The sequence below is a fragment of the Anolis carolinensis genome, unplaced genomic scaffold (assembly GCF_035594765.1).
Source record: "Anolis carolinensis isolate JA03-04 unplaced genomic scaffold, rAnoCar3.1.pri scaffold_28, whole genome shotgun sequence".
NCBI classification, from domain to species: domain Eukaryota; kingdom Metazoa; phylum Chordata; class Lepidosauria; order Squamata; family Dactyloidae; genus Anolis; species Anolis carolinensis.
Window position 1 is genome coordinate 370,123 of NW_026943837.1, and position 15,012 is coordinate 385,134.

At 39.7% G+C, this 15,012-nt stretch overlaps 1 protein-coding gene across 2 annotated transcripts in view; it reads right to left on the reverse strand.

The window, feature by feature from the left end:
• LOC134294898 (uncharacterized) overlaps positions 1 to 15,012 on the reverse strand; it is a 38,327-nt gene that overhangs the window by 8,861 nt on the left and 14,454 nt on the right. For both annotated transcript variants that reach the window (XM_062966722.1, XM_062966721.1), the window contains exon 2: positions 14,799 to 14,945. The gene's annotated coding sequence lies outside the window, so the exon portion shown is untranslated. The remainder of the gene's footprint in view (positions 1 to 14,798; positions 14,946 to 15,012) is intronic.

Here is a 15,012-nt window from a genome sequence, read left to right on the forward strand (position 1 = left end):
CACAGCTAGTATATATCTCTATATATGGATGTGTATCTGCTATCCCCTCAGTGGAGGTGGATGTGTGTCTGCTATCCATCACAGTGGATACATACACACACATAATACATACATAGTAAAGTACGTTTTTTTAAATTAGCTCATCGGATGTATCAAAACACTTGACAAACACGCTTGACACATACACATACAGCATACAACCCACATTACAACGCAAGGGAAAATAAACTACCTCTTAACAAGGGATCTAGATCCAGATCCAGATCAAATATCGGTGTCAGTCGACTCCAGATATGCATATACACACACATACATGCACACACATGTATACACAAACATATTTATACACAAATACTAATCAAATATCTGCATCACTCCTACAATTTATCCCAGTGGACTCCAAATATGCATACACACATATACACACACATATACATGCACACACATGCGCATATACATATATACACATGCATATACATACATATACATACGCATACATAATACTAATATACTCTACATAAATATATATACATTCACACATACATATACACATACATAGCTATACATACACATATACATATATACACACTGATACACATACATACACACACATTCATGCACATACATATACATGCACACATACATACATATACATACCCACATCCATACATCTACACATATTAATTCTCTCTCTATATATATATAAAACACATACATATATATACACATATACCGTACATACACACATGCACACAGTTACATATACAGACACATACATATGCACACACACATCCATATACACATACAGTACTAGTATACTCTATAACTAATATACTCCATGCACATACATACATATACATATACACACACATATATACACATACCGGTGCTAATATTATTATACTCTATATATATACACACACACAGACATGTACATACACGCCCTTATACACACATACTGATATATTCTATATACATATATACACACATAAATGTACATACACACATACTAGTATTATCATACGCTATATCTATATACCTATATAAACACATATACACATACACACATGTACACACTAATATACTCTATACATATACATCTATGCACACATACATGTACATACACACACTTATACACACATGCTGTTATACTCTATATACATATATACACACATACATGTACATACATACACACATATACACACATACTAATATTATTATACTCTATATCTATATACATCCCAGTGGACTCCAGTGTGTACATGTGTGTATGTATGTACATATATATGTGTTTGTATCTCTATATCTATATACATATACAAACACATATATATGTACATACATACACACATGTACACACTAATATACTCTATACATATACATATATGCACACATACATGTACATACACACATACTAATACTCTATACAGTAGAGTCTCACTTATCCAACACTTGCTTATCCAAGCCTCTGGATTATCCAAGCCATATTTGTAGTCAACGTTTTCAATATATGATATTTTGGTGCTAAATTCGTAAATAGAGTAATTACTACATAGCATTATTGCGTATTGAACTACTTTTTCTGTCAAATTTGTTGTGTGACATGATGTTTGGTGCTTAATTTGTAAAATCACAACCTAATTTATTGTTTAATAGGCTTTTTCTTAATCTCTCCTTATTATCCAACATATCTGTTTATCCAACGTTCTGCCGGCCCGTTTATGTTGGATAAGTGAGACTCTACTGTATATACATGTATACATATATACATACATGTATGCATGTATACATACAAATACATATGTACACATGCCTATACATACATATATACACATACTAATATTATACTCCATATACATACACAGATATACACACTCATACTAATAGTATACTCTATATACAAATACATACATACACACATACATGTACATACATACATACTACAGTAGTGTCTCACTTATCCAAGCTAAACGGGCCGGCAGAAGCTTGGATAAGTGAATATCTTGGATAATAAGGAGGGGGATTAAGGAAAAGCCTATTAAATATCAAATTAGGTTATGATTTTACAACTTAAGCACCAAAACATCATGTTATACAACAAATTTGACAGAAAAAGTAGTTCAATACACAGTAATGCTATGTAGTAATTACTGTATATACCCTGTTTCCCCTAAAATAAGACATCCCCAGAAAATAAGACCTAGTAGAGGTTTTGCTGAATTGCTAAATATAAGGCCTCCCCTGAAAGTAAGACCTAGCACCGTTTGTGTTTGGAAGCATGCCCGCCAAACACAACACCAGAGCATGCAGGTTTGGTAAATGTATGTACCATAGAGTGTTGTACATGGAAATAATGGTAGTAACAAGAAATTCTTGAAAGGATTCACAGTTTGTTTGGTTATGCTGGTTTGTGATGACAACTACTGTAGAGCATATAATAAATGTTCATTTTTTTGTTCAGCAATAAATATGAATTCTTCTTCATGGAAAAATAAGACATCCCCTGAAAATAAGACCTAGCACATCTTTGGGAGCAAAAATTAATATAAGACACTGTCTTATTTTCGGGGAAACACGGTACGAATTTAGCACCAAAATATCGTGATATATTGAAAACATTGACTACAAAAATGCGTTGGATTATCCAGAGGCTTGAATAAGCAAGGCTTGGATAAGTGAGACTCTACTGTAATATTATACTCTGTATAAATATACACATATACACACATATACACACTTATACACACATATACATGTACATACATATATGCACATATACACACACTAATATATTATATTCTATATACATATACATATGTACACACATATGCAGACATACTAATATATTCTATATACATATACACATGCATATACATACACATATACACACATACTAATACTCTATATGCATATATATACACGCATATACATAAATACACACACATACACACATACTCCATATACATGTACATCCATCCATATTCAGTGTGTTTGCCCTTTTGTCCACTTGGGCTTCTTCAGTGGATAGCGAGGACCCATTGCCTGTAGGCCTACTGGATCTCCATTATCCACGGCCATGACCTCAGCGCCAAAACAGCCCAAACTACTGTCAACACACGTGCTGTTCCTCGCCTCCGAAGCCCTTTATCGGGCGGAACGGAGAGGTCACCTCGAGCCTGGCACCCCGACACCGCCGTGCCCGGCCCTGGGCCCGCATTCCTGGCCCCATTGGCCGGCGGTGAGCGCATCCGGCTCCTGGTTGGCCCCGCAGAACATTCCCCGCTCAAGGGTCCCCTTCCCGAAACCCCAGGCGCCTCGGAGGTGTCTCTCCCTCCGCTAATTTTAGCCCCTCCGGAGGGGAAATCAAGGCGACACCTTCTGCAAATAGACACACATGGCTCTCGCTCTCCAGAGGGGAAAGCCTCCCGCCCTAGGCATCTAGGACGAAAGAAGCAGGGCATGGGGCTGGACTAGATGGCCTTTAGGGACCCAGGTAGACAGTAAGAATTTCTTGGGCCTGTTTGTTGAGGAAAGGCATGGTCAACGGCTGGACTGGATGGCCCTTAGGGTCCCTTCCATCTATCTATATATATATAAAAATGTAATGTGCGTTTTTCCCATGGAGTAAACAACAAAACCACTGAACCCAATCACACCAAATTTAGCCACAAAAGACATAATTGTCCAGTCTCTGTCTTTCAATCAAATAAACCCTAGAAGTATAAAGTCCAATATCTATCTATCTATCTATCTATCTATCTATCTATCTATCTATATATATATAAAAGAGTGATGGAATCCCGGCGACCGACAAAACAACAAAACTAAAGGCCCCCCAACCTCAAAATTTGAAAACACAACCCATCATCCATGCCTCCAGGTTGATACAACAAAAAGAAAAGAAAAATAAAGTCCTAATTAGAGGAAGAGAAATAATTGTTTTTATCCAATTGCTGCCAGGCTAAGCTCCACCCACTTGGTCTCCTAGCAACCCACTTAGCCCAGGGAACAGGCAGTTAGGCCTCACTTAGGCAGCTTCTGCCAACCCTAAATTTCAAAAACATGCAAATGAAAGTACATGAATAGGTACTGCTCCAGTGGGAAGGTAACGGCGCTCCATGCAGTCATGCTGGCCACGTGACCTTGGAGGAGTCTACAGACAATGCCAGCTCTTCAGCTTAGAAATGGAGATGACCACCAACCACCAAAGTCAGACACGAGTGAACTTAATGTATATATATACACACACACTAGCTGTGCCCGGCCACATGTTACTGTGGCGAAGTCTGGTGGTATGGGAAACAAAGTATTGTGGAATTGGTGGTAGTTAAGGTAAAGGGTCAAGGTTTTCCCCTGACGGAGCTTAGCCTTCTAACTGGCAGCAATAGGATAAAAACAATTATTCCTCTCCCTCTAATTAGGACTTTATTTTTCTTTTCTTTTTGTTGTATGAACGTAGAGGCATGGATGAGCGGTTGTGCTGCCAAGTTTAGTGTTTCTGGGATGTGTAGTTTTGTTGTTTTGTCCTAGGCTGAAATTTCATTACCCTTTTATATATATAGATATATACACACATAAAAACATAATAAATAATAATACTATTACTATTAATAATAATAGAATAATAATACCGCAATAACAATAATCATAAACCCAAGGCAGAATCCTCATTTCACTGACATGGAATAAACCATCCAGTGTCTAAGATACGACCCAGCGTAGGCCGCTCAATGGGGTTCGAAGCCCTTTGGAATCAACGGCCTCGTCTCATCGTCTATTTCTAGGCCTGGGTTCAATGGGGTCTCTCCAAAAGGGCTTTGGTATTTGCAAATGGTATTTGGTATTTGCAAAACCCTTTGCAAATGTTAGGGTTTCCGAGAGCGGGGAAAATATCAGGGCACACGCTTCCGACAGGGATCACTCATTTCATTGCGGGGGAAATCAGACCCACAAAAGACCTGAACATATACACAGGAAGAGAAAGGGGAACCCTAAAGGTCATATAGTTCATTTCTGGTGAAGTGTGGGGAGGACAAACCACGGATGATGGGCTCTGCAGAACTTTCAACTGCTTGGGCTCCCACAGGCCACTGCGACCCCCATTTCCACAGGCCACTGTGGCCACCAGGAAGGACGAACCTGGACTAAACTTAGTACACTCAACCCCCATGACCCACTTTATGGCCTGATGCTGTTTGGGGGAGGATGGACCACAGATGATGGGATTTGCAGTACTTTAAAATGCTTCGACTCCCACAGACCACTGTGACCTCCACCAATGACGGATCAGGACCAAACTTGGCAGACAGAACCCTCATGACCCCCTTTATGTCCTGGTGCAGATTGGGGGGAAATGGACCACGGATGATGGGATTTGCAGTACCTTCACTCTCTTCCTGAGAATACTGCGACTACCAGGAATGACAGAATTGGACCAAACTTGGCACATATATCCCAAATGGCATGCTTTACATGCTGCACCACTTTGGGGGAGGATGCACCAAGGATTAAGGGATTTGCAGTTCTTTTTCAAACACTATGAATCTGACAGACCACTGTTACTCTAACTCATGATGGATCAGGACCAAACTTGGCACACATACCCCCCATGACCCCATTTACGTCCTGGTACAGTTTGAGGGAGGACATACCAAGGATAATGGGACTTACAGTACCTTCACTTACTTCCTGAGACCACTGCAACTGCCACAAATGACTCCTCAAGACCAAACTTGGAACACAGAGCACCCATGTCCCACTGTATACCCTGGTGAAGTTTGGAATACGGACGATGGGAATTGCAATACCTTCACTCACTTTCTGAGAACACTGCGACCCCCACCAATGCCTGAACAAGACCAAACTTCGCACATAGAGCCCCCATGTCCTACTCTACACCTGGGTGCTGTTTGGAGGGGGATGGACCATGGATGATGGGACTTGAAATACCTTCACTGGCTTCATTAGAGCACTGTGACTCCTACCAATGATGAATCAGTACCAAACTTGGTACACAGAGGCCCCATGACCCACTCTACATCCTGGAGCGGTTTGGGAGAGTTTGGGCCATGGATGATGAGATTTACAGTACCTTCACCGCTGGGTCCCCAAGCTGGTTATATAATATATATAATACTAGCTGTGCCTGGCCACGCGTTGCTGTGGCGAAGTATGGTGTTATGGGAAATAAAGTATTGAGGAATTGGTGGTAGTTAAGGTCAAGGGTAAAGGTTTTCCCCAGACATTAAGTCCAGTCGTGTCTGACTCTGGAGGTTGGTGCTCATCTCCATTTCTAAGCCGAAGAGCTGGCGTTGTCCGTAGACTCCTCCAAGGTCATGTGGGATGACTACATGGAGCGGCGTTACCTTCCCGCCGGAGCAGTACCTATTGATGCACTCACATTTGCATGTTTTCGAACTTCTGGGTTGGCAGAAGCTGGAGCTAACAGTGGGGGCTCTCTCCGCTCCCCCAATTCAAACCTGTGGCCTTTCGGTCCAGAAGTTCAGCAGCTCAGTGCTTTAACACACTGCGCCATCAGGGGATATTATTTCCTAAAGGTTGTGAATATACAATATTTCTGATTGGTTTTGTTTGTTTGTTGGAGGCAAGTATGAATGCTGCAATTAGGAAAAATGATTAGGATGTAACGGCCTTGCAGCTTTAAAGCCTGGCTGTTTCCTCCCTGAGTGAATTTTTTGTAGGGAGGTGTTAGCTGGCCCTGATTGTTTCCTGTCTGGAATTCCCTTGTTTTCAGAGTGGTGTTGTTTACGATATTTTATGTGCTTCTACTGTCTGTGGCCCTGAGAAAACAGGATTTTCCAGACTTTGATGATGGGAATACTTTGTTGGGAGGTGTTAGCTGGCCCTGATTGTTTCCTGTCTGGAATACCCTTGTTTTTAGAGTGATGTTGTTTGCGATATTTTATGTGCTTCTACTGTCTGTGGCCCTAAGAAAACAGGATTTGCCAGACTTGCCAGATGATGGGAATACTTTGTTGGGAGGTGTTAGCTGGCCCCGATTGTTTCCTGTCTGGAATTCCCCTGTTTATTTACTGTCCTGGTTTTAGAGATTATATTGTTCTGCATTATTCTATCCCAGTAATTATTTCATATTAAAGAAGAATCTCACTTATCCAACATTCGCTTATACAATGTTCTGGATTATCCAACGCAGTCTGCCTTTTCATAATCAATGCTTTTGTAGTCAGTGTTTTAAATTCATTGTGATATTTTAGTGGTAAATTTGTAAATACAGTACAGTAGAGTCTCACTTATCCAACATAAACGGGCCAGCAGAATGTTGGATAAGCGAATATGTTGGATAATGAGGAATTAAGGATAACCCTATTAAACATCAAATTAAGTTATGATTTTACAAATTAAGCACCAAAACATCATGTTAGACAACAAATTTGTCAGAAAAAGTAGTTCAGTACACAGTAATGCTATATAGTAATTACTGTATTTATGAATTTAGCACCAAAATATCACGATATATTGAAAGCATTGACCACAAAAATGCGTTGGATAATCCAAAACGTTGGATAAGCGAGTGTTGGATAAGTGAGACTCTACTGTAAATACTACATAGCATTACTGCGCATGGAACTACTTTTTCTGTCAAATTTGTTGTATAATACGATGTTTTGGTGCTTAATTTGTACAACGATTACCTAATTTGATGTTTAATTGGCTTTTCCTGAATCCCTTCTTATTATCCAACATATTCACTTATCCTGCCGGCCTGTTTACGTTGGATAAGTGAGACTCTACTGTCTCTACTATTTCTAATCTTATATTATCTGCTCAGAACTGAATTATCTGAGGCCCCTTCTTCACAGCTGTATAAAATGCACACTGAAGTGGATTATATGGCAGTGTGGAGTCAAGATAATCCAGTGCCAAGCAGATAATCTAAGATTATAAATGGGTTATATAGCTGTGTTGAAGGGCCTTGAGTCTACACTGCCATATAATCCAGTGCAAATTAGATAATCTGTGGAAGAAGCCTAAGTGAGGCCTAACTCTGCCTGTCCCCGAACTGAACCCTGGCTGTGCCTTGGTTGCTAGGCAACCAAGTGGGCAGAGATTAGCCCTCTAAACTGGCAGCAATTGGATAAAAAAAATTATTGCTCTCCCTCTAATTAGGACTTTATTTTTCTTTTCTTTTTGTTGTATCAACCTTGAGGCGTGGATGATGGGTTGTGTTGTCAAATTTTGAGGTTGGGGGGCCTGTACTTTTGTTGTTTTGTGAATTGCCGTGATGCCATCACTCTTTTATATATATAATTAATAATAAAATAATAATACCGCTTGGGCTCCCACAGACCACTGTGACCCCCACCAATGACGGATCAGGACCAGACTTGGCACACAGAGCCCACATGACCCACTTTATGTTCTTTGTGTGGTTTGGAGCAGGATGGACTACATTATTCACAGTACCTTCACCGACGGGTCCCCAAGCTAGTCATATAATATATATAATATATATATAATATAATATAATTAATAATAGAATAATAATACTGCTTGGGCTCCCACAGACCACTGCGACTCCCACCAATGACAGATCAGGACCATATAATATAATATAATTAATAATAATAATACTATTATTAATAATAAAACAATAATAATACTGCAATAATAATTTTAAAAAATCCAAGACAGAATCCCCATTTCACTGACATGGAATAAACTATCTAGTTTCTAAAATATGACTCAATGTGGTTCGAAGCCCTTTCGAATCAATAGCCTAAATCAGGCCCACAAAAGATCTGAATGGGGAACCCTAAAGGTCATCTAGTCCATCGCCTTGCCATGCCTTTCTCTCGCCAAGAAATAGACTCGGAAACGACTTCCTCTCTCTATACTCTGTGTGTGTACATATAGGACCCTAAAGGTCATCTAGTCCATCCTTTTTCCGTGCCTTTCTTTCTCTAGACACAGAGAATGGAACCGGTCCAGCCTTTCCTGCTGGGATCCAGCAAAGTGTGAAAACGGGCCTGACGCACCGGAACGGGCACTGCGTCCGAAGCTGAGAGTCCGGAACGACCTCCGACCTGAGGTTTTAAGCACCGAAGGATATGTTTACGTCCCTTCCAACTATGAGTATAATAATATAATAATAATCCTATCTTGCTGCCTGGCAGATAGAAGGGGGCTGGACTGGATGGCCTTTAGGGGTCCCTTCCAACTATGATAATAATAACAATAACAGCAACAACAATAAGTGATAATAAATGGATAATAATATAATAGTAATTCTTTTTCTATTATTATTATTGTTATCATGAAGCAGGGGCTGGATGGGCATCTGTCGGGAGGGGTCGGGTGGTGCCCTCCTGTGTAGTGAATGGGGCTGGAGTGGATGGCCTTTGGGGTTCCCGACTGCAGGAGAATAATAATCTTAGATGATAACAAATAATAATTATAATATTACAGTAATTCTACTGTCTTGGCTGGCAGGTAGAAGGGGGTTGGGCTAGATGGCCTTTGGGGGCCCCTTTGAAGTGGCCGGCTGTGCCTGCAGGTGGGCGAAGGATGACCGGGGCATGATGCTGAGCGCTGACCCTTGTCGCTGACCCCGGCCAGGCCAGGAATGCCATGGCTGTGCCCGGGCCCAGGACCCAACGCATGGCGTCACTCGGCCTTTGATGTGGCCTCAGCCGGGCAAAGGGGAAGAGGCATGGAAGCCAGGCAGACTGTTATTACGAATATTCATCATCATCATCATCATCATACAATCTTTGAGTTGGAAGGGACCCCCAGAGGCCATCCAGCCTGACCCTATTCCGTCACAAAGACACCATCAAAGCCCTCCCAACAGATGGCCATCCAGCCTGTTGTTGTTGTTGTTGTTGTTGTTGTTATATTATTATTATTATTATTATTATTATTATTATTAGTATTGATATCATACAATCTTTGAGTTGGAAGGGACCCCCAAGGGTCATCCAGCCTGACCCCATTCCGTCACGAAGATGCCATCAAAGCCCTCCCGACAAATGGCCATCCAGCCTATTATTATTATTATTATTATTATTATTATTATTATTATTATTATTATTATTATTATTATTATTTTATTATGACACAGCAAACAAGATAGATATGCTGGATTTCATATCACAAAACCACAAGTTGAACACTTCCCAAGTGTCTAGGACTGTGTGATGTATTTTCAGATGATGCGTGCAGATCCCAGTCGGGTGGCCTTTTGCAGCTGGCAGATCGTAATTTTGTCAATGTCTATTGTTTCCAAATGCCGGCTGAGATCTTTTGGCACGGCACCCAGTGTGCCCATCACCACTGGGACCACCTGCACTGGTTTCTGCCAGAGTATTTGCAGTTCAATCTTGAGGTCCTGAGAGCGGCTGAGTTTTTCCTGTTGTTTTTTGTCAATGCGACTGTCACCTGGGATGGCAACATCAATGATCCAAACCTTTTTCCTTTCCACAACTGTGATGTCTGGTGTGTTGTGTTCCAGAACTTTGTCACTCTGGATTCGGAAGTCCCACAGTATCTTTGCATGTTCATTTTCCAAGACTTTTGCAGGTTTGTGATCCCACCAGTTCTTTTCTGCTGGGAGGTGGTACTTGAGGCATAAGTTCCAATGAATCATTTGGGCCACGTAGTTGTAGTCTGTCTGTTTGTAGTCTGTCTGTGCGATTTTCTTACAGCAGCTGAGGATATGATCTATGGTTTCGTCGGTTTCCTTGCACAGTCTGCATTTTGGGTCATCAGCTGATTTTTCGATCTTGGTCTGAATGGCCTTTGTCCTGATGTCTTGCTCCTGGGCTGCAAGGATCAGGCCTTCTGTCTCCTTCTTCAGGGTCCCATTCGTGAGCCAGAGCCAGGTCTTCTCCTTATCAGCTTTTCCTTCAATTTTGTCAAGGAACTTTCCATGCATTGTTTTGTTGTGCCAGCTGTCAGCTCTAGTTTGTAGTGCAGTCTTCTTGTACTGATTGTGCAGTCTTGTACTGGAGATGCTGACAAGCTGGAAAGCGTCCAGAGGAGGGCAACTAAAATGATTAAGGGTCTGGAGAACAAGCCCTATGAGGAGAGGCTTAAAGAGCTGGGCATGTTTAGCCTGCAGAAGAGAAGGCTGAGAGGAGACATGATAGCCATGTACAAATATGTGAGGGGAAGTCATAGGGAGGAGGGAGCAAGCTTATTTTCTGCTGCCCTGCAGACTAGGACACAAGGGAACAATGGCTTCAAACTACAGGAAAGGAGATTCCACCTGAACATCAGGAAGAACTTCCTCACTGTGAGGGCTGTTCGGCAGTGGAACTCTCTCCCCCGGGCCGTGGTGGAGGCTCCTTCTTTGGAGGCTTTTAAGCAGAGGCTGGATGGCCATCTGTCGGGGGTGCTTTGAATGCGATTTCCTGCTTCTTAGCGGGGGGTTGGACTAGATGGCCCTTGAGGTCTCTTCCAACTCTACTATTCTATGATTCTATGATTCTATGATTCTTTGTCTGCTGTGCTTTGAGGAGTTTCTGATTTTTGACTTCAATCAAAGCAGGTTCTTCACTTTGCTTTCCATATTCTGCCAGGGCATGTTCTTCTTCTTTGACTGCTTGTTTGACTTGTAAGAGTCCTCTGCCCCCTGATCTTCTAGGCAGATATAGCCGGTCAACATCACTGCGAGGGTGCAGTGAATGATGAATGGTCATGAGTTTTCTTGTTTTTCTGTCCAAATTGTCCAGTTCCATCTGTGTCCAGTTTATGATGCCAGCAGTATATCTTATGACAGGTATGGCCCAGGTGTTTATGGCCTTGATGGTGTTGCCTCCATTGAGCTTGCTTTTGAGAATTTTTCTGACCCTTTGTGTGTATTCTTTGCTGACCACAGTCTTCACATGTTCATGCTTGATGTTGTCCAGCTGTAGTATGCCCAGATATTTATAGGCCTCTGGCTGGTGACACTTTATTGTTTGGCCATTAGGCATATTTATGCCCTCACTTTCAATGATTTTTCCCTTCTTCAATGCCACTGTCGAACATTTGTCCAAACCAAACTCCATGCTGATATCAGTGCTAAAAATTCGGACAGTGTTGGTCAGAGACTGGATTTCAGTTTCCGTTTTCCCATACAGCTTCAGGTCATCCATGTACATCAGATGCGAAATTTTGTGAGATTTCTTAGATGTTTGATAGCCGAGATTTGTTTTTTGTAAGATTGTTGACAGAGGGATCTTGGCAATAATGAAAAGCATAATAATAATAATAATAATAATTATTATTATTATTATTATTATTATTATTATTATTGACACAATTACATTGTATGAATAATAGTAATATTATTATTATTATTATTATTATTATTATTATTATTTTATTATGACACAGCAAACAAGATAGATATGCTGGATTTCGTATCACAAAATCACAAGTCGAACACTTCCCAAGCGTCTAGGACTGTGTGATGTATTATTATTATTATTATTATTATTATTATTATTATTATTATTATTATTATTATTGATATCATAGAATCTTTGAGTTGAAAGGGACCCCCAGAGACCATCCAGCCTGACCCCATTCCGTCACGAAGACACCATCAAAGCCCTCCCAACAGATGGCCATCCAGCCTATTATTATTATTATTATTATTATTATTATTATTATTACTACTACTACTACTACTACTACTATTGATATCCTAGAATCTTTGAGTTGGAAGGGACCCCCAAAGGCCATCCAGCCTGACCCCATTCGGTCATGATGACACAATCAAAGCCCTCCCAACAGATGGCCATCCAGCCTATAATTATTATTATTGTTGTTATTATTATTATTATTATTATTATTATTATTTATATCATAGAATCATTGAGTTGGAAAGGACCCCCAAAGGCCGTCCAGCCTGACCCCATTCTGTCATGAAGATGCCATCAAAGCCCTCCCAACAGATGGCCATCCAGCCTATTATTATTATTATTATTATTATTATTATTATTATTATTATTATTACTACTATTATTATCATACAATCTTTGAGTTGGAAGGGACCTCCAAAGGGCATCCAGCCTGACTCCATTCCGTCATGAAGACGCCATCAAATCCCTCCCGACAGAAGGCAACCCAGCTTATTAATAATAAATAAAAATAAATAAAAATAATATTAAAATAAATAATAATAATAATAATAATAATAGAAAAAATAACAGAATAAAAATCATTGAATTGGAAGGGACCCCAAGGATCATCCAGCCTGACCCCATTCCGTCACAAAGACGCCTTCAAAGACCTCCCAACAGATGGCCATCCATCTACTACTACTAATAATAATAATAGAATCATAAAATCATAAAATCCTCTAATTGGAAGGGATCCCCAAGGGCCATCCAGCCTGACCCCACTCTGCCAGGTAGGAAGATGCCATCAAAGCCCTCCTGACAGCTTATTAATAATAAATAAAAAACAATAATTTTAATAATAATAATAATATCAGAATCAAAAAATCATTGAGTTGGAAGGGACCCCCAAGGGTCATCAAGCCTGACTCCATTCCATCAAAGACACCATCAAAGCCCTCCCGACAGATGGCCACCCAGCCTATTATTATTATCAATATTATCTCTCTCATCTAGGATGTGAACAGCTGCGTCCTTGGTCCTCCCATCGCCGGAAAGGAAGCCTTTGTGAAATATTCATCTAAAGGCGCCGGATGCTAATTGAAAGGTCCAAAGCAGCGGCTGGCTTCCTAATTAACGGGCACAGCGTCCGATTCCGGGAGCAAGAATAATGGATCCTTATGGGGAGCCGAGCGGAAAGGCGTCACAGCCTGGCTTCAATGGACCCAAATTGGAGGACACGAGACTATTAACTACTAATAATAGATAGATAGGTGTGCGCGTGTCATATAACGACATATACTGCAAGTATGAATCATAGAAAATAATAACAAAAATAATATCTATATATATATAAAAGTATAATGTTCGTTTTACTATGGAGTAAACAACAAAACCACTGGACCCAATCACACCAAATTTGGCCACAAAAGACATAGTCATCCAAAATATGCCTTTCAAACAAAAAAAACCCTAAATAAAGTCCAAATTATAGAGGACGAGGAAGAGCCGTTCTCCCCCTGGCTGCCAGTCAGAAGGGTAGGCTCCGCCCACTTTGTATTATATATAATTTAATTATAATTATATATCGTATTACTGTAATATAATATTAATATAATACTATAATAAAATTAATATAATATGATAATATGATAATGTCTATAAGTTATATATATATACATATACATATGTGTGTGTGCAACTATGTGTGTGTAAGTGTATAATAGAATGTGTATAACATATATAATGTACTAGTTATTAATATAATATAATAATGTGTATCAATAATATATATATGCATATAAATGTATATGTGTACTGTACAATTGTGTGTATTAGTAGTAATTAGTACATATTAATTAATATTAATTATAATATATAATATAATATATTGTATTATAATATAATATAATATAATATGTATTGATTTTATATATATATGCATATAAATGTATATGTGTGCAATTGTGTGTGTGTATTAGTAGTAATTGGTACATAGTAATTAATATTAATATAATATGTATCGATAATATAATATATTGTATTATAATATAATATTGATATAATATGTATCAATTATATACATATATATATATATGCATACAAATGTATAAGTGTGTAATTGTGTGTGTATACTAATATTAATGTAATAGTAGATACAAATAACATATTAAAATAACATGCGGATTACAACTGGGGTGTGATATTTACCTGAACTGACAGGTAAAGGTGAGCAAAGGCTAAGAAAGCTTTGACATCCATCCAAGCAAACAGCGTGCAAAGAAAAAGATCAAGAGACCTCTGGAAGCGGAAGAAAATTGCTCTTTTTGGTCTCTCAGATGAAGCAAAGCCCACCTGCTGAGAAGGGGAAAAAAGAGAGAATTATTCTGACTGACAGCCCACTCGGCCAATCACGACCCTCGGA